This window comes from Plecotus auritus (assembly GCF_963455305.1).
Source record: "Plecotus auritus genome assembly, chromosome: 4".
NCBI lineage: Eukaryota > Metazoa > Chordata > Mammalia > Chiroptera > Vespertilionidae > Plecotus > Plecotus auritus.
The window spans coordinates 153,934,674-153,959,812 of record NC_137775.1 but is presented as its reverse complement, the minus strand read 5'-3'; the positions used below and the strand labels follow the sequence as shown (position 1 = coordinate 153,959,812).

Sequence of the window (25,139 nt, the reverse complement as noted above, 5' to 3'; positions counted from 1 at the left end):
TATATTTTAAAAGAAATACAGAATTCTCATTAAAAGGCAAAGCCATATTTCAAAAAAAATGAATTGGAGAGTACTTAAAGAATTTCAGCTGGTTAAGGCATTTAAAATAAGGCTAAGAAAATTTCTTAACACTAGGCTCATAGAATTTTAATTTGATTGTGAATAGCATATACTTTTTTTTTTTACCATAAACTGGTTTTGTAAGATTTTATTCTTATAGACATGCAAGAGTAAATAACAATAGCTCAAAGTCTTTTTAATTTAAGAAAAAATTCTCAACTTTTATCAACTGAAGGTGACCCAGGATTATTAATATGTTGAATGTCCAAGAATAACTGGTGTGTTGAGATATTCATCAATTAATTTAGACTTGATCCTTCAGGACTTTAATTTTTTTTTTTGGCAAAGCAGACATCTGTTAACACATTCATTGAATTAGAACTTGATATGAATGCTTTTAACAATGAACTTCATCTGCACAAACATTTGGTGCTCTGGGTTGTAGATCTGATAGAACATAGACCTACTACAAGATCTTGGTTGCTGCCTCTCTCCCCCACCTTAAAAAAATATACTAAGCAAGCCCCTAAGCAGTTTCAAATTTTCAGTGGAAGAGTTTTTAAACCTCATCAATCCTTTTGTCCAAGAAGTCATTATGAAATCTTATGATATTAAACAAGTCCCAAGCACTTTAGTACAATTAATTTTTCAAATTTTTGCAAGTTCTTGAACTTGTCAATTAACTTCATTCAGTTACAAACCAAACACTGAGACAGCCTTATAAGCTTCGAGTAAAAAATGTGGAAGAATCAGTGTACCTCATCACCATTACAGAAAAACTATTTAGAAAACATTTTTCTACTACATATATTATCTTTGATCCATAGTGAAAGTGTCATCACATCTGAAATAATTATATAGTTTTAATGACTTGAATAAGATTTCAGTTTGCTTTTCAAATATATTAATTTTTCTGATATGTTGGCTTTAAATGAAGCACAGAAGACAATTGAATGCTATATCCCACAATTCACTATAAACTCCAATTGAGCGGGAACTGGATTCTCAACTGTAAAGAGTATTTAAAGCACATTGGCACAGAGCAGATAGCCACCCAATAACTACAAATGAATAAAGAAATATATGTGTGTACATAAGAGCCTTTCAAGAAATAAGACAGTGTGTGCAGTAAGTTTAAGGGACAATTGTATTATTCATGCATTCATTTAAATTTACCTTATTATAGTGTGATATATGAGAACAGAACCTGAGTTCATGCTCTAAAGAATAATATTTGAATCCCCTTAGACAAATTATTTAACCTCTTGAATTTGATTCTTACCATCTTAATTTAAAAAAGAGGGCTAATAATAATATGTACCTTTCATACTTAATCCATTTTATTATAAGGATTTTAAAAAGGCCCTAACTATGAAAGCCTTTTATACATTATACAGCATTATAAATATTTAACTTAAAGTAATTTTCTACCACCAACATGAGTTAAAGATTATTTCAATTAATAAAGTAGATCTGAATATTTATCCTAACATTCCCAATAGGTATATGTAAATCTCTAATTAGCCTAATTATAGTTGTTTTCTTTGTAGAAAATATAGCCCATTAATTTTCTTCCCCCAAAACTAATATTTTTTAACCAAGAAAAGAAGTATGAAGGCAAAGAAGAGAAATTAGACTAGTCTGAACATATTGAGATACTGAACTGGGGTTCAAGGGCTTGCAGAATACTGGGATAGGTCTCAGAAGTCCTTTCCTACCATAAATTATATATAGTAGGTTGTGTATAGTGCATAAGTTTTGTTCTTCTTGGAAGAAGATCCTTTAACTTTTATCAAATTCTCAGTTTCCCAACCTCTGAAAAATTAAGAACTTGTTTAAACAAAATTGGGTAGTATATATAAAAGTAAATTATGTAGAAGTTTGTCATTTCAGTTAGTGAATTATTAAATACTAGTGGACCGGTGCATGAAATTTGTGCATGGGAGGGTGAGGGGGTTGTCCCTCAGCCCGGCCTGCACACTCTCCAATCTGGGACCCCTGGGGGGATGTCCGACTGCCAGTTTACACCAGCAGTCGAACATCCCTCTTGCAATCCGGGACTGCTGGCTCCTAACCTCTCACCTGCCTGCCTGCCTGATTGCCCCTAACCACCCTGCCTGCCGGTTTGCTTGCCCCCAACTGTCCCCCCTGTCAGGCTTCTCACCCCCAACTGCCTCCCCTTGCTGGCCTGATCGCTCCCAACTGCCCCCCCCCCCATCAGCCTGCTTGCCCCCAATTGCCCCGCTGACCTGAATGCCCCTAACTGACCCCACTGCCAGCCTACTCACCCCCAACTGCTCCCCCCTGCCAGGCTGCTCACCCCCAACGACCCACCCCCACCAGTCTGATCACCCCCAACTTCCCTCCCCTCCTGGCGTGATTGCCCCTAACCTTCTCTACCTCAGCCCTGCCACCATGGCTTTGTCTGGAAGGACATCCAGAAGGTCTCCCAGAAGGTTTCCCAGTCTAATTAGCATATTACCTTTTGTTTTTTTAAATATATTTTATTGATATTTTACAGAGAGGAAGGAAGAGGGATAGAGAGCTAGAAACATCGATGAGAGAGAAACATCGATCAGCTGCCTCCTGCACATCTCCCGCTGGGGATGTGCCTGCAACGAATGTACATGCCCTTGACCGGAATCGAACCCGGGACCCTTCAGTCCGCAGGCCGGTGCTCTATCCACTGAGCCAAACCGGTTTCAGCAGCATATTACCCTTTTATTAGTATAGAATAGAGGCCTGGTGCATGGGTGGGGGATGGCTGGTCTGCCCTGAAGGGGGTCCTGGATCAACATGGGAGACCCTCTGGGGGGCATGGCCAGCCTGGGAAAGGGCTGAGGGGCGTTTTCCAGCTGGCCACACACCCTTTGGGGTGAGGGTCCCCGCTGGGGGGCGTGGCTGGCCTGGGTGAGGGGCTGAGGGTCATTTGGGGGCGGTTTGCAGGCCAGCCAAGCCCCCAGCTTTGTCCGGAAGGACGTCTGGAAGGTCTCCAGAAGGTCTCCTGGTCTAATTAGCATATTACCCTTTTATTAGTATAGATGTTCCTGGAACTCAGTGTTTACGTAAGGGCTTTGTACAAAATGCAGCAGTACTACATTTTTTCCACTTTTTTTTTTTACTTTATCCCCAAGTAGAGAATATTTAAGCAAAATAGTCTATGACAATACACAGTGATCAATGGGGTTAATTTTATAAAATTATGGGTGAATTTTAGTAAAGTTTTCTAATAGTGTCCATAACCAAGAATTACATTTTAATGACTAACTCAATAGTCCTTCTCAAGGTGATATAAGGTTTAAATATTGCCTTAAAAGTACTTGGAGTACTGAAGGTATAATAAAAATGCAAGAAATTACTGCATTAATATTTTGTGCTGTGCACCTTTTTGTTTCTTATGTTCTCCTTTATAGCTTTTGCTTTGGAAGTTTAGAAAAACCAATAAAAATTGAACACTAAAATATTAAGCTTTTTCATTTTAGAAATTGCCACATTTTAGATTTTATAGAAGTTGTCCATAAAGCTGATTGATTTTTAAATTTTCAGTTTTAAGTCCTTGTATTCTCAGGTCAAATCTTCTCAATTTTGCCTTTATAGTTTCACAGGAAGGTATAAAAAAATTCAGAACTTTTTAAAAGTCACTTACTGTATTTGTGCTTCACTTTTATTAAAAAGCACTCAATAAGAACCTCAAATTTCTCTTTTAAGACAGGAAAGTGAATGGAGTGAAGATTTTGATGGTTTTTCTTCAACACTGACTTCGTAAACATAATAAAGACTGGTTGAAATTTCTTTAAAATCTTTTAAAAGTAGAGTGTTCCTTCATACAGAGAGTATTGTAAGGATGCAGTTGGCAGGAGGGACATCTTTTTTTAAGGGCTTTATTAAACAGAATACACCATAATAACTAAAAAATGATGCAGTGTTACCATGAAAATACATCACAAGTAAAAATTTAAGCATTGTAGAAGACTGTGTGATCAACACATTTTATGTTTTGTACTTTTTATTTGTAGTTAAATTTTGGAAAGATTTAATATAATTTTTAGTTAACATATATTCTATTCAATTTAGCTAATATTAAATGTATCCTTTGTTCAGTAACCCTTTGGTTTCAAAGAAGAGGAATCTATTTAAATTCATATATGAAAGCTCCAGGGAGAATCCAGCATATGTATATACAAGAGGTACATATAGGTGTTATGTGAATTAAAAAATCATCAGTTGTACTTGTTCTGTCTTCTCTCTTTATAACTTTTTCTTGCTCCTTCTCCTGACAGTACACTGAATATTTGCTCTCAATGCTTTAATCTTTTTATATTACACTAGAGGCCCGGTGCACGAAATTCATGCACGGGTCGGGGGCAGAGGGGAGTTGTCCCTCAGCCCAGCCTGCACCCTCTCCAATCTTGGACCCCTCGAGGGATGTCCAACGGGCAGTCGGATATCCCTAACACAATCCAGGACTGCTGGCTCCCAACTGCTCGCCTGCCTGCCTTCCTGATTGCCCCTAACTGCTTCTGCCTGCCAGCCTGATCACCCCCTAACCATGCCCTGCCAGCCTGATTGATGCCTAACTGCTCCCCTGCCAGCCTGTTTGCCCCTAACTGCCCTCCCCTGCAGGCCTGGTCACCCCTAACTGCCCTCCCCTGCAGGCCTGGTCCCCCCCAACTGCTCTCCCCTGCAGGCCTGGGTCCCTCCCAACTGCCCTTCCCTGCAGGCCTGGTTGCCCCCAACTTCCCTCCTCTTCCGGCTTGGTCACCCCTAACTGCCCTCCCCTGCAGGCTTGATCGCCCCCAACTGCCCTCCCTTACAGGCCTGGTCCCTCCCAACTGCCCTCCCCTGCTGGCCATCTTGTAGTGGCCATCTTGTGTCCACATGGGGGCAGGATCTTTGACCACATGGGGGCAGCCATCTTGTGTGTTGGAGTGATGGTCAATCTGCATATTACTCTTTTATTAGACAGGACAGAGGCCTGGTGCACGGGTGGGGGCCAGCTGGTTTGCCCTGAAGGGTGTCCCGGATCAGGGTGGGGGTTCCCTTGGGGCGTGGGGCGGCCTGGGCGAGGGGCCTGTGGTGGTTTGCAGGCAGGCCACGCCCCCTGGGTGACCCAAGCAGAGGCCCTGGTATCTGGGGTTTATTTATCTTCTACAATTGAAACTTTGTAGCCTAGAGCTGAGCCAAGCCTTCTGCTTGCTCTGTGGCGGTAGCCTTTTTTGTTGGGATTTATGTATCTTCTATAATTGAAACTTTGTAGCCTTTAGCAGAGGCCTGAGCCAGCCAGGGTGTGCAGAAAGCTTGGCTTCCTCCATCACTGGGGGCAACCCTAGCCTCCTGCTCTTTCCAGCTCCGTGGCTGCCGCCATTTCTGTTTGGATTTATGTATCTTCTATCATTGAAACTTTGTAGCCTTGAGTGGAGGCCTGGGCCGGCAAGTGCAGGCGGAAAGCTTGGCTTCCTCCATTGCCAGGGAAACCCAAGCCTCCCTCCTGCTCTCTATGGCCGTAGCCATCTTGGTTGGGTTTATTTGCATATTTGCTCCTGATTGGCTGGTGGGCATGGCTGGTGGGCGTGCCTTGTGGGTGTAGTGGAGGTATGGTCAATTTGCATATTACTCTTTTATTAGATAGGATTAAGGGCCTTTGTCATGTGCCTTCATACCCCCTTTTACTAGTGTGGGAGGAGTATATTTTTGTCACCCCATTAATGTTGAGGTAGTTTATGACTTAATTTGACTAATAAAATTTTAGCAAACAAGCATGGTTTGGTTCATTTGAATTGTCTGGCTTGGCCTCTTATATTGCTATAATAAGCCACTGAGATGAGCACATCTCAGAAAGCCACTGCCCCATTATCCTGGGCCCCAGGAAATTAAAAACAAACAAACAAACAAAAAACCTAGCCTGGCCCTGCCTGGCCTATATTGACTGAACCATCAATCACATACACTCTGGCATGCAAATAACTTTATCTATATATATAAAAGGCTAAGTGACCAACCATATGTCCGTCCGACCATCCGACTCACCAGCCAGCTGGTACATATGATGCTCACTAGCAATTTAAAAATAAATGTTGACTCCCTCATGCACAATACATATAAAGCTTTCACTAGTGCCAATCGCACGCATGTTTTAATTTTATAATACTACTAGAGGCCCGGTGCATGAAAATTCATGCACTGGAGGGGGGGTCCCTCAGCCCAGCCTACCCCCCTCACAGTCCGGGAGCCCTCAGGGGCAGTAGGCGACCCGGCAATCAGGGAAAGGCGTCACCCCCATCACACCTCTGCTGCTCCACTGCCAGCAGCACAAGCCTCGGCCGGCCCCAGTTACCTGAGCCTCGGGCAGCCCTGAGCAGCTGGGTGGCTGGGCAGCCGCCATCCGAGGCTTGCCTGCACCTCAGGCCTGCCCTGAGCAGCTGGGTGGCTGGGCAGCCACCATCTGAGTCTTGCCTGCATCTCAGGCTGGCCCTGGGCAGCTGGGGGACTGAGGGGACTGGGGGACTCTGGAGGCAGGTGTGCGGAGAGGCTGGACCTGCCTGGGGTTGGGCCTGGCCATGCTGCATTGCCTGCTGCCCTGGCAGGGCTGAGGGGATTGGGCGCCACCGTCCTGTGGCTGTGGACGCCGCCATCTTTGAGGGTGTGGCAGTCAATTAGCATATTCTCTCCTTATTGGCTGTGGGTGCCACCACCTTTGTGAGGGCATGATGGTCAATTAGCATATCCCCTCTTTATTAGATAGGATATTATATATACTATTTGACATGTAATTTTTTACAGTAATGTAATTACCGCACAAATCTTTCTTCTAATTAATTTCCTTTCAATGTGCACGAATCCATGTACCGGGCCACTAGTACTTATTATAATCTACTGATATTTTGAGATCATATATATATAGTAAATCAGACTAATAAATAAACCTGTTTTCTTTTATGTGTTTTCTTTATTATTTTTATTTCATTACATTTATGACTTCTCTGTTTACTTTCAGTATATAAGTTGTCAAATTATTTAAAATATTTGCAGCCACACACACTACATGACCTTACAGATATACAACATATCCCAGTGCCATCTGACTTTCAGTAGTCTCTATTTCTTAACAAAATTTGACATAAAACCTTACTGTTAGTCTGAATATAGATTAACTAGCAATGAATCATTATCAAACGAATTCATGGTACAAACTTGAATACCTATTCTGGGCTGTGAGCAGAACAAGTTTTCTTAAAACTCTCATTAAAATGGCTAAGTGATTAGAGCACCAACCCACCCAGCAAAGGGTCACAGGTTCAATTCCCAGTCAAGAGCACCTACCCGGGTTGCAGGTTCCATCTTTGCCCCAGACAGGGTGCCTGTGGGAGGCAATCAATTGATGTGTCTCTCTCACATCAATGTTTCTCTTCTCTCTCTCTCCCCCCCCCTCTCTTTCTCTGCCTCCCTCTATCCCTCCCACTCTCTCTAAAAATCAGTGGAAAAATATACTTGGGTGAGAATTAACAAAAAAATAAATAAATAAAATAATATAATTCTAATTAAAATGGATGTAAACAGGAGATGGATGAATAATTTTCTACTATAATTTTAAAGTAATAATATATATTTTTAGCTCTTGACATGTAGGTTTACATGACATTAGTCTAGCAACACTTGCTTTGCTAGTATTTAAGTTCTTTTTTGGTTTCTATGTCTTTTAGTTAAGACTAGAGGCCCAGTACATGAAATTCGTGCACTCGGGGGGTGGGAGGGGCCTCAGCCCAGCCTGCGCCCTCTCGCAGTCCGGGAGCCCTTGGGGGATGTCCGACTGACGGTTTAGGCCCACTCCCCATGGTGCAGCCAGCAGTCGGACATCCTTAGCACTGCCGCAGAGGCGGGAGAGTCTCCTGCCATTGCCACTGTGCTCGCCAGCCATGAGCCTGACTTCTGCCTAAGCAGCGCTCCCCCGGTGGGAGTGCACTGACCACCAGGGGACAGCTCCTGTGTTGAGTGGGATTGGACTGAAACCGGCTCTCCAACATCCTCCGAGGGGTTCCAGATTGCGAGAGGGCGCAGACCAGGCCAAGTGACCTCACCGGTGCACAATAGGGGCCAAGGAGGGATGCAGGAGTTTGGCCTACGGGGAGGGACCACAGGAGGGCTCCAGGGTATGTCTGGCCCATTTAACTCAGTCCCGATTGGCTGGACCCCAGCAGCAAGCTAACCTACCGGTTGGAGTGTCTGCCCCCTGGTGGTCAGTGCACGTCATAGCGAGCAGACGAGTGGCCTTAGCATATCATTAGCATATTATGCTTTGATTGGTTGAACGGACAACTGGATGACCAGATAGCACATTAGGCTTTTGTTATGTAGGATTTTAAATTGTTTTTTAGAGAGAGAGTGGAAGGAAGAGGGAGAGAGAGCAAGAGAGAAACATTGATATGAGAGTGAAACATCGATCAACTGCCTCCTACACAATCCCCACCAGGGGTTGAGCCCAGGCATGTGCCCTGACCAGGAATCAAAGTGTCAACTTTCTGTGCATAGGATGACACGCAAGCAACTGAGCCCCACTGGTCAGACCCCTTTGTCTTTTTTTTATGCTTACTTTCTCTTTGTTGCATTTCTCATTATTTTTTTTTAGTATTCTTTTAAACAGTGTTTTGCATTCTGTATCTGTTATATTGCTTGCCTTCATTTGATGTCATTGTTTTTATGGAGTTTTCTGATATTTTTAATTTGAAACTTGTTTCATTATCTCCTTATTTTGGCTGCCCCTCTGTGTTTATTTCTACATATTAGGTAGATCAGCCATATGTTTCATTCTTGGCAGGGTGGCTTAATTTAGTGGGTTTCTTATGGGGCGCAGTAGCACCGTCTCCCTCACTATTTGCTCCAGGTGCTCCAGAAGGCTCCCTTGTGTGGGTTGTATGTGCCCTCCTGTTGCAGTAGTTGAGCTTTGATTGCTAATGGAGCATCAGTAAGTGGGACTGACCTTCAGGCTGATTGGCTGTGAGGATTGCCTATAACCAGTGCAGAGAGATTGACTTTAGTGGGCTGTGGAGCCTACCAAAAACACCATTTGGCTGTGTTGCTTGTGGAGCTAACCGGGTATTACTCTGTTGTGGTCTGTAGTCGGCCAGAGGTATGTTGGTTTTGGGCCTCTTGGGAGGGTCTCTGGTGCAGGCCAAGTTCAGCCACTGCCTGTGACTAGCTCAGGGCCACTTGATAGGAGCTACAAAGTGATATGTGGTTGGCAGCTGCCTGTGCTGGACCTGGAGGCTTGTGGGAGAAAGCCCACTATTAGAAGAAGTTTAAGTTTAAAAAATTTGGCTCTCAAAAGAAATTTCAATCGTTGTACTGTTGATATTTGGCTCTGTTGACTAATGAGTTTGCCAACCACTGATCTAGAAGAAAAGAGATAAAATTCTAGAAATATACCAAGACTGAATAATGAAAAAATATTTTTTTTAAATCAGAGAAGACCAATAATTAGTAATGGGATTGAATCAATAATCAAATATCTTCCAACAAAGAAAAGTCCATCTAAATCAGTTTTTAAAAATGAAAGTTCTAAAAAAAATTTTAAAAATGAAAGTTCTAGGATTTGTTGCATATATTATGGTGCTGTATGTAGTACACTTAAAAATTGTTAAGATGGTAAAATTTATGTTAAGTGGTTTTTGTTTGTTTTTAAAATATATTTTTATTGATTTCAGAGAGGAAGGGAGAGGAAGAGAGGGAGATAGAAACATCAATGATGAGAATCATTGATCAGCTGCCTCTTGCACGCCCCCTACTGGGGATCGAGCCCACAACCTGGGCATGTGGCCCTGACCAGAATCAAACCCAGGACCCTTCAGTCCTCACGCCGACACTCTATCCACTGAGCCAAACCAGCCAGGGCTGTTAAATGTTTTTTTAACATAATAAAGATAACCCTAGATTAATAATATATACATCTTTTCAAGTTGGAAACAAAGATATTTTGTTAAAATAAGAGAAGAAATCTGTCTCGCCCTCAGTACAGGCTCCCAATCTAACACACTATACATACACCAGTTCCCAGTACCATCCTTACACCTGGAATAGAGGGCTCCTGCCCAGGACCTACACTTTACAGTGCCTACAATTTCAGGGACGCATCTACCCCCCAAAAATGTATTAATGAACACATGAGCAAGTTCTATAACCCTAACATTTACTCTCATGACTAATGCTATTTAAGTCCAAAGGGAATGTTTCTTCACTTTTCTTGCCCCCATATTTTGAAATTAGAAGTGTCTTAATCCAAACATTATGAGGGTTTATGAAGAGTACCTTTGTTGACTTTGGAGAAAAAGTCTACACTGGGATATAGAGTAAATGTGAGGAGCAGAGCACTTAGGTAAAGGAAAACACAAACTAACATGAATATCCTTTCTCTTAGAAAGCATGAATGCATTAGATTCTTGTGTAACAAAATATGGTTTCCCAGTGGTTGCTAAATATACATTTTCTTGATTTTCTTTGTGTTCAATTTTAGTTCCTAAACTTGTTGAATTTTTCCCCCAGTTGAATTTTGCAATTATTACACTAGACAAAGAGGAAAATTTAACAATATTAATATAATTTATATTATTGCTAAATATTCATATATAGACATGACATGATACATATTCTTTACAATTAAAGCCAGATGGATATTGAATGATAGAATTGTGAATACTTTTATTCTTACAAAAATATTTTACAAATCTAAGTAAATTTTAGAAATAAAAAGTTCTAGCATTTTAAGTGAATATGGTTAAATATGGATATTTAGTCATTATATTAAGTATTTTGCCTATTAATTACTTTTGAAGACTTGAGAACTGTAACTTCTGAGAACATATGAAAATAATTTTAGTATTTAATTTTATATTGATTTACTGGTTATTTAAAATACTATCAAATTTTATGCACTTTGAATATAATTTACTTTCTAAACATTGAAGCACAACAATATGTCAGGCAAATAAATATATATAGTAGTGATGACAATATGAATTTTCAACAAAATAGAATTTATTTAAAAATATGGTTAGAACTGATAAACCATTATGAAAACTACTAAAAAAGATGGGGAATAGGCAAATTATTTACAAAAGAAACATACCTAAAACTAATGTACAAGTGATTTAAAAAAAAAAAAAAACTTTACCAATAATCAGAAATGCTAATTTAAAGTGACCATTTTTTTCACTTAAGAAATTATTAGATAAAATTAAAACTAATACTCAGTGCTGATAAGAAAGTAATAAAATGAGCTGAGGAGAGAAGCCCAACCTCCTTTAAAAGCAAATTGTCAACATATATTTTACTTGAAAAATGTTTATGCCTTTTGATCTAGAAATTGCTTTTCAAGAAGTCTATCTTCAGTAAATTATCAATGTAATTTGTCACAGAATTTTTATGGAGCAAAATTTTGCAAACAGCCTAAATGTCCAAAATTTTAAATTATTTACAAATCATCTGATGCATCTGGAAGATGAGATATGCTACAATATTTAATTCTATGTTCAGTAAGTGTTTCTTACAGTTCTGGAGTCAGAAATCTAAAATCAAGGAATCTGCAGGCCTCCCTTCCTTCTGGAGGCCTCCAGATAATTTGCTTCCTAATTTTGTCAGCTTCTAGAAGACACCTGCATCCCTTAGTTCTTGGCCCCTACATTGAATTATTTCAAACACTTACTTACTTCTGTTGTCATGTCTCCTATTTCTCACTCTAATTCTTCTGCCTCTTCCTAATAAAGACCTTTGTTGATTAAATTCAGTACACCTGCATAATCCAGGATAATAAGTCATCGCAAGATCTTTAACTTAATCACACCTACAAGGTTCCTTTATTATGTAAAGTAAGATTCACAGATTTGGGATTAGAATATGGATATCTTTGGGTGGCCATTATTCAGCCTTCCATTATGAAACAAATTCAAAATGAAGATGATAAGTATACCTATTCCTCTAAGTAGTGGAATTGTATGTATGATATCCATTTATTTCCAAAATATTATCATAAGCACATATCTATACTAATAAAAGGGTAATATGCTAATTAAATCGAATAGACTAGACGTCTTCCAGACATACTTCCAGACAAAGCAGCGGCAGCTGCAAGGGCCGAGAGCAGGCAGCCAAGACAGCCAGGAGTGTCAGCAGCAGCTCGGTGATGGGGGTGGTGCCTTCTCCTGATTGCCTGGTTGCCTCCCGCAGAGGGAAGCCAGAGGCATCAGCAGTGGTGGGGTGATGGGGTGGTGCCTTCCCCTGATTGGTCTGGTCACCTCCCGCAGAGGGAGGCCAGACTACGGCTTAAGTAGGGAGGAGTGGGCCTAAGCCATCAGTAGGACATCCCCTGAGGGCTCCTGGACTGTGAGAGGGGGCAGGCCAGGCTGAGGGACCCCCCCCCTCCGTGCACGAATTTTCGTGCACCAGGCCTCTAGTAATGCTATAATCAACATTTTTCTATGTCAGCAGCCAGAATCTTTCTAATTCTGACCTGCTTATATTGTCTTAAAAGCAGATGTTTTACAGTATTTAAAATCTTAAAATGATTTTCTCCATCTTAATGTATACTACATCAAAAATTTTACTTTTCAGATCTAAGTTTGACTATCCAAATAGAAAAAAATGTGTAAACACACACAGTTGCATATTTCTTTTAAATATAACATATATAGTTTGACCTTACCCCAAATAACAAGTCTATTTCCTATGTATCATATCTTCTTGATCTAAATTAATACTTTAAAGCTTGCATAAAAGTCATATAGGTATCTTTCCTTGGTTTACATAAACAAAATAAATAATAGTAAATTTTCTATTTGCTATTTTTTCTAACTGCTAAAATATTACCAGCTGGTTTGCATTGATTGATCTTTGTAAATGCATATATTCAGTGGCTTGTGGAAAAATTTTAGGTTCTATTTGTCATGTTGCCACATTAATTTAATGTTAGCATTAATTTAATACTGGGCATAGAGTAGCTTTATCAGTTATTTAAATATTATGTTTTCAAAAATATAAATAAGCATATTAAGTTCTCATAATAAAATTGGGAAATATTGTGTCTTCATAAAGTGATAGTTTTGAAATAATTATCAATAGCTCTTTTTACCCTTTATCTATTTTGCAGAATTCAATTAGTTGGTCAAAGATTTTAGTTTTAATTTGAACCCCAAATATTCATAATCCTTACTTTGTATTACCTGCTGAATGTCATTCCTTACAAAGACATCAGTTATGAATATATTCCTGTACAATTTTGTGGCAAAGTCATTAAAATGATTTTCCTCTAAAAGTATCATTCAATAGTAATGTTGACGATTTCAATTATTTGTTAAACAGAAGAAAATCCAGCAATATTTTACTGATCTGAATAATTTCTTAGAGTATACTATCTGAATTTGCTAATATCAATTGTAATAATCTATTTCTTGTTGATTGAAAGAATGGTGTAACCTCTTCTCTCTGCCTTTGGATACTTCAATCCATTTGATAACTGTGCCAAGCCATTCTGCTGTGGGATTTATGAATTTCTAGGGTGAAAATACTTGAAAAAGTAATGGCATTCATTTGGGTACTACGTTATGCATCTCTTGGAGACTTTCTCATTTGTAGTTTAGCCTCTTTCACCAATAGTTTATCTTCATGTCTGTATGTTATTTGGCCCTGCTTTAATTGACTTTCCCACTGCATATTTGAGAACAAAGTCATTAGAAAATATATCCTGATTTTCATTCTAATTCAAGTTAGCTTCCATTTGGTTTGCTTTGAGAACATTTAATTGGTTCTCTTCAATAGCATTTATTTTATCTGCCTGGTAGCATGGAGCTTTGACACACAGGGTGCCTGGATAACTCCAAGATCGACTGAAAATAGTTATTTCAATCAAATTCTATCAGAAAAAAATTCATCCATGGATGCTTACGATGAAGATTTTTAATTTCTTTCACCTTATAATTCTACTGAAAATATATTTTACTCCTTATGCACTATTTCAGAGCTATTGTTCTGTTTAACTATCCTTTACCATCTTTGATCTAAAAAATACTTCTGAAACAAGTCATCAAGTTTGTCAATTAAATATCTGTTAGCTTTATTTTATGTCAAGTAAAACCTATAGCCTGACTTATAGTATTTAATTTGTCTTGAAAATACTTGTATTTTTGGTGAGGATTTATTATGTTATACTGATTTTCCCATAGCACATTTTATTATCAAATTTTGATGAGCTTATGGGAGTGGGTATCCAAGAATTCAAATGAATACATCATCACCTCCATGCTCTTGACTTGTCTTTTTGTTAGTTCTGCTAGCTTTGACTACTTTAGTCATACATTAAAGGCCCTCAGAACTGCTCCTGACCCTGACTATGACATCCAGTGAGCTTCTAGACTATAATTCTTTTTAGACTGTAATTTTTTTAAATTTTATCTTATTGTTTAAAATATTACATATAGTAGTACATATATCACCTTTTTTCCCCATTGACCTTCCCCCAGCCTCCCTTACCCTGACACATGCCCTCATACCCTCTCCTCCCCTCTGCAGTTTTTTGTGTCCTTTGGTTGTGCTTATATGCATATATACAAGTCCTTCGGTTGATCTCTTTCCCCCCCTCCCCAACACTCCCCAGCCTTCCTGCTGTGATTTGACAGTCTGTTCGATGCTTTACTGCCTCTGTATCTATCTTTTTGTTCATCAGGTTATAATGTTCTTTATTTTCCATAAATTAGTGAGATCATGTGGTATTTTTCTTTCATTGCCTGGCTTATTTCACTTAGCATAATGCTCTCCAATTCCATCCATGCTACTGCAAATGGTAGGAAGTCCTTCTTTTTTTATAGCAGCATAGTATTCCATTGTGTAGATGTACCATAGTTTTCTAATCCACTCATCTGCTGATGCGCAATTAGGATGTTGCCAAATCTTAGCTATGGTGAATTGTGCTGCTATGAACATAGGGGTGCATATATCTGATTGGTGTTTCTAGTTTCTTGGGATATATTCCTAGAAGTGGGATCACTGGGTCAAATGGGAGTTCCATTTTTAGTTTTTTGAGGAAACTCCATACTGTTCTCCACAGTGGCTTCACCAGTCTCCATTCCCACCAGCAGTGCATGAGGTTCCTTTTTGTCCACATCCTCGCCAGCACTTGTTGTTCGTTGATTTGTTGATGATTGCCATTCTGACAGGTGTGAGATGGTACCGCATTGTCGTTTTGATTTGCATCTCTCGGATAATTAGTGACTTTGAGCATGTTTTCATATGTCTCTTGGCCTTCCTTGTCTTCTTTTGAAAAGTTTCTATTTAGGTCTGTTGCCCATTTATTTATTGGATCATTTATCTTCCTAGATTGTAATTTGATGTGAGATCCTTGTCAATACCCAGTCACTATGAAACCCTTCACCCTGCCTCTGGTTTGGCATAAGCTCTTTCAGCCTGGACAGTAAAAGAGGCCCATAACATATTTGCAATTTTTAAATATTTCTACTTAAATATCAGCTTCCCCAATACTGTTAGTTTATTTATTTACTTATTTATTTAGTTAAAGGTAATCTACTAAGTAATATAGGCAGTAGGGTAAATTTATTTTCATGTCCTTTTAAACATTAAAACTTTACATTGTTACAAATGTATTCACTATAGATGTAATGCAAAAAATGTGATTTACTTTTGAAATTTAAATTCATGAATAAATAATGATATACAAATGTATATTACTTTTTATTAATAGATATAAGCATGGACATAAAATTTACTTTTATAATTGTTTGCTATAAAGTTGTTTGCTTTTTTTAAGTCCACAGTATTTGCATCTAGCCTTTTTGAAATACGGGAGTGAATCAACAATCCTATATAATAAAAGCCTAATATGCTAAGTGTCCAGTCATCCAGTTGGCCATTCAACCAATCAAAGCATAATATGCTAATGATATGCTAAGTCCACTCAACTGCTCACTATGATGTGCACTGACCACCAGGGGGCAGACACTCCCACTGATAGGTTAGCTGGCTGCTAGGGTCCGGCCAATAGGGACTGGGCGAGAGGGCCGGACACACCCTGGAGCCCTCCCGCGGTCCCTCCCCAGCTGGCCAACCTCCCGCGTCCCTCCCCAGCTACAATTGTGCACCCATGAGGTCTCAGCCTGGCCTGCGCCCTCTCACAATCTGGGCTGAGGGACCCCCTTCACCCCCAAGTGCACGAATTTCATGCGCTGGGCCTCTAGTAGACTACAAGGCCATTATTTATTCATTCATAAAATATAGAAATTCTAGGTTATATAATGTTTCAAGGTAAACATTACTTTGATGGATGCTTCTGTTTAGCAACTTGTGAATAACTACTTGGGAATTTTATTAGTCTGTTAAATGTATAAAAATTGCATAAAAAATGTTAAGTAGAAAAATCTTTTCCATCACTTTAAAAACATAATTCTTATAATACAAATAATAGAAAAATAATTTACATTGAAAAAAATTTAAACTTTACTATTTTTCTCCTAGATTTAAAAAAAATGATTTAAAAATTTGGACTATATATATATATATATATATATATATATATATAGTATATATAGTATATTTGTGCTATTCATATATATTAATTAAAAATGTGATTTATGACAAAAGGTGTTTTTCTACTAATAGGAAGATGCTTAAAACTTGGAAATATTTTGTGTTATTATTTAACATATTCATCTTTGATTTTAGAGTAGATGGCTCAAACCATATCTGAAGTCAAGCAAGAAATATTTTAAAATGGAAAATATTTAATATATCAATATTAGATCAATTTACATAATTATACTTACATTCGTAACACTAATTACTAGTCTTGTAACACCTGCATCATCTTTTTAAAAGCTTTGTTTAATAGAAAAAGTACTACTCCAAATATATGAAATTTGATTAAAATAACCATAAGTACTGTCCTTACTAAATACAAATGTGCAAGGAGGCCAATGCAGTAGACGATGTTATGCAAATAATCAGATACTATGCCATGGTGCAGTATGAAATGGCAGAGTACTGAGAAATGAGTCGGGGCCTGGAGATGTGTTAAGAGGTTCCAATTCTATTCTAGTGACATGAGGAGATAATGAAGAAGCTAAGTATGTGAGTGATAATCAGTTTCATGTTTTAAATATATTACTCTGTTCTGTGGAAACAAATCTATTCACCAAAGGACATACAGACTTGGATGACAAGTAACAATAACTTACAGTTTGAGCTTTATATGTAGACACACATTCTTTGCAATGTTCCTAAAGTCTGAAGGACAAATGTAGCAGCATTTTAACACTGTTCCTTACATATATTTTTCCAAAGTTTGACTTAGAAACAGGAGAATATATTTTAGATTGCCATAGATAGAATATTAAAATAATCTGGTGTTTTTTTAACCAATAATTAATATAATTTAATCAATTATGCTAATAGCTAAATGTAGATATTATAAGGTTAATAACAGTTATGAACCATTGATAAGGCTTCTCAATATTGAACACAAACAATGAATATGCTTCTGAGTGAGATATGACTTATTAGATGAAATTTTTCTTGAAAATGTTACCTTTGATGTGTATTTTTATGTAATGCCTTTAATACAAGAGAATATTTAGAATAAACTGTTTTACTAATTTACTTACATGATGTCATGGAGATCTGTTTTCAGGATAGTCATTAGTTGTAATCAGTTCTCTCTCATACATAGGCAACTTACTTCCTGAGAATGAAAGAGTATAACTGATCATGGAAGATTGCTGGCATTTTTCTAACAACAAAGTAAGCTATATCTTCCCAGAAGTGGTTCAATTCATGCCACCAGTTTGAGAAGGTTTTATTAAGGGCAAGTAAGGTAAATCATCGGAAGCTTGTTAAGTGTTCCTTATCTCCCTCTTTCCTGGAGAAGATAATTATTCAGAAAACACCCTTGGTTCAAGGGCAGATTAAGTTTTGTGGAGCCAATATAAGAAGAAAACAATATTATGAACATAACTTTTGATAGAAGCATAAATATTTACACTAAGAAGAGAAGTGACATATAAAAATTAACTAAAGCGTGACAAATATCACAAAAATTAAAAAATCTAGGAGATAAGGTAATAATATTGACATATCTCTAGTTCTCTAGTATATTACTTGGTTGCATACTCTTTAATCACCTCTTCAGGTGACACTGATTTCATGAAATCATTTTCCATCAAGTGAACAGATAGATAATTATTCTATCTACCAGCGTTGTTAAAAGATATTGATAGACCAAGAGGAAGCAGCATGGAGGCCTGGCAGTCCCCCAGTCCCATTGAAGAGGCCGAGAAGGAATGACAAAGATGCCGGGCCTCGGAGGATCCAAGATGGCGGCGTAGGTAAACACCTAAACTGCTGCCTCGCACAACAATTTCAAAACTACAACTAAAAGACAAAACGTCTATCACCCAGAACCACAGGAATGCTGGCTGAGTGGAAGTTCTACAACTAGAAGGAAAGAGCAAACAGTATTGAGGGGTGCACAAGCGCAGAAAAGCTGAGGTACGGAGACGCGCGAATCGGGAGCACTGCTGTTTTCAACCAGAAGGGAGATAAGCTCCCGATTACTCCGAACTCCAGTTTCTGGGGAGACTCAGGGGACCCAAACTCCTACGGGGAGAAGCTGGACTGTCTGCTGTGGGGTTGGAAAGTGAGGGAGGCTTGCTTGCAGGGCTGCGTGCAGGAATAATTGTTTATTGTGCTGGGGCGCAGGACGCGGGGACAAGGTTGGAGACGCAGAGCCAGCTTACTGGCAGCCATCGCTGTTTGCCACACCTTAGCCTGGTCACGCCCTGAGACCCCGCCCTGCACAATCTACGAACCCACCCAAGCTCCAAGCAGCGGCTTTAGCATATGAATGGCCTGCCCTATCGCAGCTTAACCTAGCAAACTTGCAGCCCGGGTCAGACAGCTCCAAAACCTCCAAACCCCAAGCAAAGAGGAGAAAACTGTAGTTCTAGCTGTAGCTCCTGCTGGGTGGCCTCAGACAGTAGCTGACCTGCACCCCATTGGAGATCCAGAAGCCAGTGTACCTAGTGGTCAGTGTGAGACACCAGATTTCAACTCCTCACATCCATAAGTGACACATTCAAGAGGCAGACTCAGTAAGCACCAAAGCCCCACTGAAACAAGTCCTGCACCATAAGCGTGTCTCCAGCACAGCAGTTCTTCCATTATAGACACAGAGGGTCCTCACAGCCAATTGGCCTGGAGGTCAATTCCTCCCAGAGTACCAACAGCAATCAAGGCTTAACTACACCAAGACTTTGCACTCAGCCCACAAAGGGGTGTACCAAAGGCGTCCACCTCAGGTGATTGGGGAGGCTGAGCTACTGGCCCCTATAGGTCACCTACCACACAAAGCCACTCCATCAACACAAGGAAGCAGCAAAATGCGGAGACAAAGAAACATGTCACGAAAGAGAGAAATGGAGGAAAGCAAACTAATGGACGACATAGAGTTCAGAACCACATTTATAAGGTTACTCAAGAATCTTCTAAAAACCGCTGAGGAACTTAGTGAGACCTTTAAGGATCTTAATGAGAATGCCAAAAAAATGGAAAAGGACCAGTCAGAAATTAAGCATACACTGTCTGAAATAAAGAATATACAGAAACTCAACTGTAGATCAAAGGACCCCAAGAATCAAACCAAAGATTTGAAACATGAGGAAACAAAAAACACCCAACCAGAAAAACAAAAAGAAAAAAGAATCCAAAAATATGAAGATAGTGTAAGGAGCCTCTGGGACAACTTTAAGCGTACCAACATCCGAATTTTTGGGGTGCCAGAAGAAGAGAGAGAGCAAAATATTGAAAACCTATTAGAAGAAATAATGACAGAAAACTTTCCCTACCTGGTGAAAGAAATAGACTTACAAGTTCAGGAAGCACACAGAACCCCATACAAGAGGAATCCAAAGAGGACCACACCAAGACACATCATAATTAAAATGCCAAGGGCAAAAGACAAAGAGAGAATCTTGAAAGCAGCAAGAGAAAAACGGTTAGTTACCTACAAGGGAATACCCATACGACTGTCAGCTGATTTCTCGGCAGAAACTATGCAGGCCAGAAGGGAGTGGCAAGAAATATTCAAAGTGATGAACAGCAAGAACCTACAACCAAGATTACTCTACCCAGCGAAGCTATCATTCAGAGTTGAAGGTCAGATAAAGAGCTTCACAGACAAGAAAAAGCTAAAGGAGTTCATCACCACCAAACCAGGATTACATGAAATGCTGAAGGGTGTTCTTTAAGAAGAGAAAGAAGAAGAAAAAGGTAAAGATAAAAATTATGAACAACAAAATGACATCAAATACATACCTACCAACAAGTGAATCTAAAAATCAAGTGAATAAAAAAATCTGAAGAACAGAATGGACTGGTGAATATAATAGAATCAGGGACATAGAAAGGGCGTGGACTGACAATTCTCTGAGGGGTGCAGGAAGAGATTGGACAAAAAGCTTACACCTATGGATGAAGACAGTGGCGGGGGCTAAGGGCATGGGGTGGGGTGGGGAATCAGGTGGAGGGGAGCTATGGGGGGAAAAAAGAGGAACACCTGTAAAAATCTGAACAATAAAGATTTATTTAAAAAAAAAAAAAAAAAGAAATCCTGAAAAAAAAAAAAGATGCCAGGCCTCCAGCTAAGCAGCATGACAAGGCAGAGGAGGTGGAGGAAGAAGACAGAAATCGCACCCCAGGCCCCTTTTGCAAGGGCAAGTGGAAAAATAAGGAACAAAGTCTCATCTTTTCTTCCAGAGGAATATATTTCAGAACAAGGCATTTAATGCAAGACTTAAGAATGCTGATGCCTCATTCTAAAGCAGGTACTAAAATAGATCGTAAAGATAAGTTATTTGTGATTAATGTGGTTTGTGACATGAAAGACTGCAATAAATGTATCTATTTTGAAGGTAAGAAGAAACAAGATCTCTATATGTGGCTTTCATAGTCACATCATGGACCATCTGCTAAATTCCTAGTTCAAAATATTCAGACCTTCCCTGAACTACAGATGACTGGAAACTGAAAGGTTCTCAGCCCCTTTTGTCTGTTGACCCTGCTGTTGATGCGTTACCACATTATGCTTTGTTAAAAGAACTCTTAATTCAGATCTTTAGTACACCACGTTACCATCCCAAAAGCCAACCATTTGTGGACCACGTGTTTACTTTCACTGTTTTGGATAATAGGATATGGTTTCAGAACTTTCAGATCATAGAAGAAGATGCTGCTCTTGTAGAAATAGGACCTTGTTTCATCTTAAATCTCATAAAGATTTTCCAAGGAAGTTTTGGAGGACCAACTTTATATGAAAACTAGAGGCCTGGTGCATAAAATTCGTGCACAGTGGGGAGGGGGCCCTCAGACCCACCTGTACTCTCTCCAATCTGGAAGCCCTTGGGGGATGTCCGACTGCCAGTTTAGGCCTGATCCCACAGTCAGACATCCCTCTCGCAATCCAGGACCACTGGCTCCTAACCACTCGCTACTGCCTGATCACCCCCAACTGCTCTCCCCTGATGGCCCCTAACTGCCTCTGCCTTGGCCCCACCACCATGGCTTTGTCCAGAAGGACATCCGGAAGGTCTCCAGAAGGTCTCCTGGTCTAATTAGCATATTACTCTTTTATTAGTATAGATGTTATCCCAATAAATTTAATAAAAATTGTCTGCAAATTATGCTGACACTGGAAGTGAACCACTTATCAATTTTATTTTAATCATCACAATTGGTGTACCCTGTAGGTGTAAAATTTGGCTTCCACACTGTCAGCATTTCTTGGGGGCCAGACTTCAGAGACTTCATAGATAGTTTTGAGATCTTTGGCCTTGCTCTGAAGTTAGTGGCTGCCCAAGTTATCACTCGAGGTGGTGAATTTTTCTACATTGTCTTGGTCTTTTTCTGGATCATTTTTATTCACTTCCTCATTTGGCCTGTGATAATGGCCACATATTGTTGGCTTTATAGCTTTTGTAGGTTTTCTTGAAGGGGTAGGAATTTTTGGAAAGGCTCCTTTCCTTGAACTCCCTTAAAGACATCTTTTCACCCCCATGGGTGTCTTTAGTACCTGGAAGGACAACAGAGTGAGCACAGAAGGACATTGGTATGTGGGGAAATGGCTGGGATGAAAGGGGAAAAAGTATGGGTTGAGGATGGAATCTGCCAGGCAAGACCAGGGAGTCTTGGGGATATGCCACTAAAGAGGAGGAGGAGAAGTTTGGGTGTGGTCCTTTCATCCTGGACACTGAACCTGGGTTATCAGGGCTTCTTCCTCTCTTTTACCTTCTTTTGGTGAATGGGGTTGGTTGTTACATAACTGTGCTAGGAGTTTGAGGTCTCCTGGTCATCTTCACCATATCAAAATTTCCCAGGGCCCTACCCCAGGCCTCCTGAGCATATGCTTTTCTCTAGGACAATGAGGGGTCACACCCCCTAGGCTTTAATTAATCAGGAAGCCTGTCCTCCAGCTAATGGTAGCTCTGGGAGAGAAATTTAGACATCATAAAGCACCATCCTGACACTTCCATGGGGAGGGGTGAGGAGGCCGAGATGCTTTGGTAAGAGAAAGGGGGCATTTCTTTAGCACTCCTAAGCCTTCTCAAACTTACTGACCCCTTGTTCAATTCTGGTGGGTCACATGGTAAGGGATGCTTCCTCCAAACCTTTCCCTAGGCCACCCATTTCAGTGGTTCATTGTTCTTTCTCATCCTTCACTATTAGCTAGTTTTCATAAGATTTACCTAAAATCTTTTCAAGGTAATGTGACTGTCTCTGTGGAGATGCTGCTCTTATGCACCTTGAAAACCATTCACTTCTTGGCTACTACCAGAGAAATTTTCCACCTCACCCCCCTTTTTCCACTGTCCACGTGGCTCTCCCAAGCTATCTGTTTTCAAGGTTGAAATCATTGCCTTTAGACTATCTTTAATGAATAGAGTTGCTCAACTGATTATCTTAGCTTTGTTTAAAATCTTGGGGGTGATCATAGTAGGTATAGTATCTAGATTTGGGGTTTAACAGTATAAGGTGAATGAGGTAGTAATTTAAATTCCCAAAGTTGGGCTTCCTGTTTATATGTTGAAAACTGCCCCTCCCCTGCCCCACCTCCTCAGGGAACTCGGGTGGTCAGACCCTTGGTCTGAGGATTGCAGACTCAGGTTCATAGAGGACAGGAGGCCCAGGCCCTGTCAAAGTATGGATCAGGGGGAGGGCTAAAGGACCCTACGAAATCCATCTAAGCCCCTGCCAACAGGCTTTGGAATTGCTGGGCTTGGTACCGGATATGACGTACACTGACTTCCTGCAGAGGACTCAGGGCAGTGAGGCCTTGATCTGAGGAGTCTGGCCTTGGGTCAACAGAGGGAGGATCCCAGGACCTGCCAGGGCTCAAGGTGAGGAACATGAGGGAGGAGGGAGGGACCCTGGACCCTAGAACAGAATCATCCCACCCAGGGCGGGGTGACAACAGGTGATTTCTGCATCTGGGTCTCAGAGACTCGGGGGCTTTGGTACAGGGAGCGGGACCTCAGATATGCAGAGGACCATCCCAAGTCCTGCCAGAGTCAAGGTGAGGACCCTGAGGAAAGAGTAATGGGACTCTGGACACCACAACAGAGGAGACCCCACCAAGGCCCTCCCCGTTGTAAGCCCTGGGAGTACCCAGAATGAGATGATGACGACAGGCGATTTCTGCATCGGGTCTCAGAGACTCGGGGGCTTTGGTATAGGGAGCGGGACCTCAGATACGCAGAGAACCATCCCAAGTCCTGCCAGAGTCAACATTAGGATGTAGTGACCCTGAATCGCATAACAGAGGGAACCCCACAGAAGCCCTCCCTTGCTGTCAGCCCTGGCAGGATGACCACACGCAGTGTTTCCTGACTTCCACAAATGGGTCTGAGAGATCCTGGGAACATGGTATCAGGAAAGGGCCTCTGGTGCACAGAGGGGAGGGCCCAGCTCCTGCTGGAGTCAACCGCGGAGGCAGCGGCAAGGCTGTTAGGCCTCCACCTGGCCTGGGCCAGAGGCTAACGACCTCGCTGTGCCTGCCTCGCCCTTCCCTGCCCACCCCCCACCTGGCGTTCTGTAGAGCCTTTGGTTGTTTTGGATGTTACGGATCCTGGATCTTTATATATATAGATCCTCACTACCAGTCAGCAAACATGCAAAGATTCATCACAGCTGCAAAATACAAGGACAAACAGCAAGTTAAAGAGGTGCAAAAACTGAGAAAGAAAGAACCAAAGACTCTCCTTCCACATGATCCCACTGCAGGTGTTTTTGTTACACCAGCTGAGGAAAAACCTATAGAAATACAGTGGGTAAAACCAGAGCAAGAAGTTGATTTGAAAGCAAGAAAGAAAAGGGTTTGCAAAAGACAAAGAAAAATGAAGCAGAAAGTGAACAGTGGAAATGAAGATGAATCATTGGATAACTAATTTTTCAGTTATTTTATATTTATTTTGTATTCAATGTGTAAATGCTCTTATTATTCAGAACTATCTTACATCTAATTAGTGTGGCATTTAAAAGGAAAAATTAAAATCTTGTGGCTTCAGTAGTATATGTTTTTCTAAATAAAATATCACTAGAACTAAAAAAATATTGATAGTTGGGGTTTGTAAAGTATGTATTATAATTTACATAGAGATGTTTACATTATTGCTTAGTTTGGTGTCCTACAAACACAGGAACACTGGTAAATTATATTTTGTACAATTTCCACCATAAAAGAAAAAATGCATGGTATTATTTTAACTTTATCCTCTGTATTTTTAAATATATTTCTCACAGAAATTTTCAATTGGCAAGGCATCAAAGAGATCTATTCTTCTGCTCAAAATTTTGACATGTTTGAATGTTGGGTTTTCCACAGACCAACTTTTGGTTTTGTACATTTTAAAATCCATTACTTTCTCTTCCACTACTCAAATATTTCTAGTACTTAGCACCCTAAGATATTAATGATCAGACCTCTGGACTTGTCATTTAAGTGGAGTGAGTCAACAAGTGGGTAATAGAAGTTTTCCTGAACA

The 25,139-nt window shown here is 40.1% G+C and overlaps 1 pseudogene across 1 annotated transcript; it reads left to right on the top strand.

Moving 5' to 3' along the window:
- The first annotated feature begins 12,108 nt into the window (after nt 1-12,108).
- On the top strand, nt 12,109-24,542 carry LOC308246859 (ribosome biogenesis protein BRX1 homolog; annotated as a pseudogene). The gene is made up of 3 exons: nt 12,109-12,226; nt 20,709-21,418; nt 24,244-24,542. The product of its transcript is annotated as a ribosome biogenesis protein BRX1 homolog (transcript).
- The last annotated feature ends 597 nt before the right edge of the window (nt 24,543-25,139 follow it).